Raw genomic sequence first — 6000 nt, forward strand, 5'->3', positions numbered from 1 at the left:
GACTAAAAAGGGTGAAGGGCTGGCACAGTGCGGTACCGGATCCCAAGCTGGCAGAGGCAAGATATCCTTAACCAGGAACCGGAGGTCGTGGTCAAGATTTGGCACGACCCTCACCACACTCACCAGGAAGGCATACCAAGAATAGGGTCAGGAAAGCCAGAGAAGGTTTTGCCACCAAGAGGCCCGAGGGAGCCGGACAAAGGTGGGTCCCTGGTGGGAACGGCCGGTAGAAAGGAAGAGAGGGGAGCTCAGGACCACGCTCTGGACTTGCCTGGGTGTTGGCCGAGTCCCACACCTGGTGGACGCAGCACGACTCGGGTGGTCACTCAAGGCCGGAGTGACCGGAGCAACACCTGTGAGTAAAAACCCTGAAACTGCATCCCACGTCTCTGTGCCTCCTTACCGCACCATCACTACCACCATCATCTACACTATCTGCCCTGAGGCCGTACCCCTCCCGTTGGGGGTTATACCATCTAAGCTGCACAACTATAACACCGGCCTCAGCGGACTGTCCTGCAGCAGCGGCCCTAAAGCTGCATTCAACGGGTGGCGTAGTCGTCCAACATCTACTGCTACTACTAAGCCACACGGTTTGACTCCCTGGGCACGGACCGGGTCACCGCCACGAGACTACTACCCCCATCTGATCCGGATCCGGGTAAGCTCCCCCGTGCGCGCGATGCCGCGCGAAGCAGCAGGCCCAGGGGCGCGTCACATGCATATAAGAGACAAAAGGACAGTGAAAAAAGAGCACTAAAAAAATAAGCAAAAAATGGAAGAAAAATCCTGAACAACCTCTTGGCAAGAGATCAGGTTTTGCTGCAGTTTTGCTGTAAAAAAAAACTATGATGTGTGAACATAGCCTAAGGAAGACAAAAACTCATTTTTAGTTTCATAAATATTCAGGCTTCAGGTTTATTCACCTTTTGGATTGATGACAGCTCTGGAGATGTTCAATAATAAAACTAATCATCAAAAATATACTGTAAATTGCCTCCTAATTCTGCACACGGTGCATGACGCTCACGATTGCCTATAACGTTCCTCCATGTCCCGGTGATGCTGTCTGCTCCTGCCTCCATGGAAGGTTTCCTGGCCAGTGGTCGCTCACAGTGACACCACCATCAGCTCCTGCGTCCATGGAACGATGACTTATTGATCGGAGAAGACGCCTTTTCGCATGCGATTATTTATCCTCTGCCAGGCAGCATTTACTTCTCCAGAGCAATGATTGACGGAAGGCGAGTTCCTGGCTCGTGTTATAATTCTGTCCAGAGATCCTTGGGAAAAAAAGCTAAATATGTGCAAACATTGCATAAAGCTCATTTACAGGCTCTTAAAGGGGTGCTCAGATCTTGGTAATGAAGCTATAATTATAGTATAATAATAAGTTCTGACACTTTCTATTATACTTTGGGGCCAATTCATCATTCACTGTATTTTTTTTTTTATTTCTCTCTAGTTTTATAGTTTTGCCTTCTGTATGAAAATGTTTTACTTGTTTTGTAAGGTTGGGGCATCTGAAAAATTGTACAAATATGAAAAATTGGTGACCGGTAAAGTTTCACTGCGCAAAAAATTTTGTAACTTTATCCATGATCCATCCATCCAGTGAGTTTCATCGGGTGCCGCTCGTGTCCATCATGTTACATATCCTGTCACTGTCACTTTCAAATTTCTGTCCCTATGAAGAAACAATAAAATATGGAAATGACAGAGCAGACGTGAAGTCGGAATAAATGTGTCCTGACCGAATAGTTCTCACGCCTGAAGGTTTGTTACAATTGTATCCAGTCTATTTCCTCTGTGGACACATCAGCAGTATACATTTCTCTTCTGTACTGATAGTTTGTTGCAATATATCAGTCCAAGTACAATGTATCAGTTATGTTTAATTTATGCAAGTTTCTTGTACACACCTGGAGTCCATAGATATTATATACATGAAAGGGCAATGCCAGTCGCATTAATTATACAGAGAAAGTTATTACAGTAAATCTCTACCTTTTATCACTGTCGTTCTTAGGTCCAACATTCTATATCATTATAGCAGCTGGGCCCCATATTTTCTGATACAGAGCACTAAATCCTCTGTATAGACAAAAACTAAAAGATAAATGCTGTCTTCCTGCAGCCACCACTAGGGGGAGCTTACTGTATACTGTTGATTGCATTGTACATACAGTATGTAGTGCGCTCCCCCTAGTGGTGGCTGCAGGTAAACCCAAAGTTTACCATTTACAGTACAGACCAAAACTTTGGACACACCTTCTCATTTAAAGATTTTTCTGTATTTTCATGACTATGAAAATTGTACATTCACACTGAAGGCATCAAAACTATGAATTAACACATGTGGAATTATATACTGAACAAAAAAGTGTGAAACAACTGAAAATATGTCTTATATTCTAGGTTCTTCAAAGTAGCCACCTTTTGCTTTGATGACTGCTTTGCACACTCTTGGCATTCTCTTGATGAGCTTCCAGAGGTAGTCACCTGAAATGGTCTTCCAACAATCTTGAAGGAGTTCCCAGAGATGCTTAGCACTTGTTGGCCCTTTTGCCTTCACTCTGCGGTCCAGTTCACCCCAAACCATCTCGATTGGGTTCAGGTCTGGTGACTGTGGAGGCCAGGTCATCTGGCGTAGCACCCCATCACTCTCCTTCTTGGTCAAATAGCCCTTACACAGCCTGGAGGTGTGTTTGGGGTCATTGTCCTGTTGAAAAATAAATGATGGTCCAACTAAACACAAACCGGATGGAATAGCATGCCGCTGCAAGATACTGTGGTAGCCATGCTGGTTCAGTATGCCTTCAATTTTGAATAAATCCCCAACAGTGTCACCAGCAAAGCACCCCCACACCATCACACCTCCTCCTCCATGCTTCACCGTGGGAACCAGGCATGTAGAGTCCATCCGTTCACCTTTTCTGCGTCGCATCAAGACACGGTGGTTGGAACCAAAGATCTCAAATTTGGACTCATCAGACCAAAGCACAGATTTCCACTGGTCTAATGTCCATTCCTTGTGTTCTTTAGCCCAAACAAGTCTCTTCTGCTTGTTGCCTGTCCTTAGCAGTGGTTTCCTAGCAGCTATTTTACCATGAAGGCCTGCTGCACAAAGTCTCCACTCAACAGTTGTTGAAGAGATGTGTCTGCTGCTAGAACTCTGTGTGGCATTGACCTGGTCTCTAATCTGAGCTGCTGTTAACCTGCGATTTCTGAGGCTGGTGACTCGGATAAACTTATCCTCAGAAGCAGAGGTGACTCTTGGTCTTCCTTTCCTGGGGCGGTCCTCATGTGAGCTAGTTTCTTTGTAGCGCTTGATGGTTTTTGCAACTGCTTGGGGACACTTTCAAAGTTTGCCCAATTTTTGGGACTGACTGACCTTCATTTCTTAAAGTAATGATGGCCACTTGTTTTTCTTTACTTAGCTGCTTTTTTCTTGCCATAATACAAATTCTAACAGTCTATTCAGTAGGACTATCAGCTGTGTATCCACCTGACTTCTTAACAACACAACTGATGGTCCCAACCCCATTTATAAGGCAAGAAATCCCACTTATTAAACCTGACAGGGCACACCTGTGAAGAGAAAACCATTTCCGGTGACTACCTCTTGAAGCTCATCAAGAGAATGCCAAGAGTGTGCAAAGCAGTCATCAAAACAAAAGGTGGCTACTTTGAAGAACCTAGAATATAAGACATATTTTCAGTTGTTTCACACTTTTTTGTTAAGTATATAATTCCACATGTGTTAATTAATACTTTTGATGCCTTCAGTGTGAATGTACAATTTTCAAAGTCATGAAAATACAGAGAAATCTTTAAATGAGGTGTGTCCAAACTTTTGGTCTGTACTGTATCTTTATGTCTATGTGGAGGAATTATGTATATATTTAAAGATAACTTATAAGATTATGATTTATTCATTTAAAATAAATAAACAATATTTTTTGGGAGTGGCTATTCCCATTGAGTTACTTGGTAAAGATATTTTATAAAATAGGTTTATTTTGTGGCACTACAGGGTGGGGTGGGGTGGGGCGTTCTCCTGTGCTCCTTATCGCCCCCTGCTGATTTGTACATTTTGTAGGGTTTTCAGGGTTAATATAATGTGTAATTCTGCAGAATGATTTCTGATGGATCCGTCCCACAGATGAGTAATACTCTGGAGCGTCTGCAGTTGAGCGCAAAATGAATCAGAGAGAAGCAAATGTTCTCCGCTGACATATTCCCCGACCTGATTTACATTCTTTCTCTGTGCAAATTCTAAATCGTATGAAAAGCCAAAACCCCCCCAGAAGGAATGACGGAAATCCACGAGAAATAGTGAAGCACTGCAGAGTATTAGATCAGCGATCAGGGCAGGGAAAGTTGATGTCCCATAGTGGGACAATGTGAAACAGTAAAAAAAATGAATAAGAATGATAAAAATCTTAAGGAAAAAATCACAAAATAATGAAAAAAAAAGAAAAAATATTAATCCAATAAATACATTTATCAGTGTAAAAAAAAAAAAGTACACATATTTGGTGTCGCCACGTCTGGAACAACATGACCTATAAAACTGTCCTGCTAGTTAACCCCTTGAGTGAACACAGCAAAAAAATAAATGAAAAACAAGGCAAAAAGTATGTTTTATCATCATATTGCGGAACAAAAAGTGGAATAAAATGTGATCAAAAAGACAAATGTAAATAAAAATGGTATAGCTGACAACGTCATCTTGTCCTGCAAAAAACAAGCTGCCATACAGCTACGTCAGCGGAAAAATAAAAAATTTACAGCTCACAGAATAAAGCGATGCAAAAATAATTATTTTTTCTATAAAATAGTTTTTATTGTGTAAAAGCGCCAAAGCTATATAAATGTGGTATCGCTGTAATCGTACTGACACGAAGAATAAAGTTGCCTTATCAATTTTACCACACGCGGAACAACATAAAAAAAATCCCCCAAAAAACAATTCCTGAATTGATGGTTTTTGTTCATTCTGCCTCCCAAAAAATGGAATAGAAAGCGATCAAAAACTGCCACGTGCCCGAAAATGGTACCAATAAAAACGTCAACCTGTCCCTCAAAAGCAAGCTGTCACATGACTCTGTCGGCAGAAATATGAAAATATTATAGCTCTCAAAATATGGCGATGCACAATAAAAAGAGCCTTTTAGTGTGTAACAGCGGCCAATCCTAAAAACCCAATATAAATCTGGTATCGCTGTAATCGCACCGACCCGAAGAATAAAGTCGTCTAATCACTTATACCGCACGAAGAACGGCGTAAAAAATAAATAAAGCAAATTCTTCACCTGCTGTTGATTTGTTCACTCTGCCTCCCAAAGATCACAGCAAGGCTCGGCTCCCATTTATCCTGCACTCTGCACTGAGCACTTACACCGGGGTTTCCATGTATATCTCTGAAATATGTGATTCAGACGGATTCCCCCCCTGGTGGAAGATTCCGTGTAATGAGGCAGATGGAGGCACTGTGGACGCCTTCTGGCCTATGAACCGGCGTGCATAAAAGCGCATTCAGCCACAGTTCTGTGCACTTCTGAAAAGAAGGACAACGCTGAACAGAGGCCAGACGGAGTCCAGAGTAATTCTCCTGCCTCATTATAGTAAATGGATCCCTTGGGGTTCATCTGAATCATGTCACTCGGAGATTTAGATGGAAACCCCGATATAAGTGCTCAGCGTAGAGTGCCGGATAAATTTGATCCAAAAGGTTATGTAAAATGTTCCCAAAAAAAGCTTCAACTCCATTCACGAAAAAAGCCCCCACTCAGGTCCATCATCTGCTAACCGAAATATAGGGTCTTCCACGTTACTAGTAACACAGAGGCTCTGGAAAAATTAAATTGCTCCTCACCCCCCAAAAGAAAGAAGGTATCTCAGTTTGTAGCAAACAGGCAAATACAAAACAAATTTCAATGCTTCCAAAATTTCTAGGGATCACCGCATATACAAGTCTTACAGCATTGGGCATAT

This window comes from Phyllobates terribilis, unplaced genomic scaffold, assembly GCF_046119375.1.
Source record: "Phyllobates terribilis strain yellow unplaced genomic scaffold, ASM4611937v1 Scaffold_8__6_contigs__length_399053987, whole genome shotgun sequence".
NCBI lineage: Eukaryota > Metazoa > Chordata > Amphibia > Anura > Dendrobatidae > Phyllobates > Phyllobates terribilis.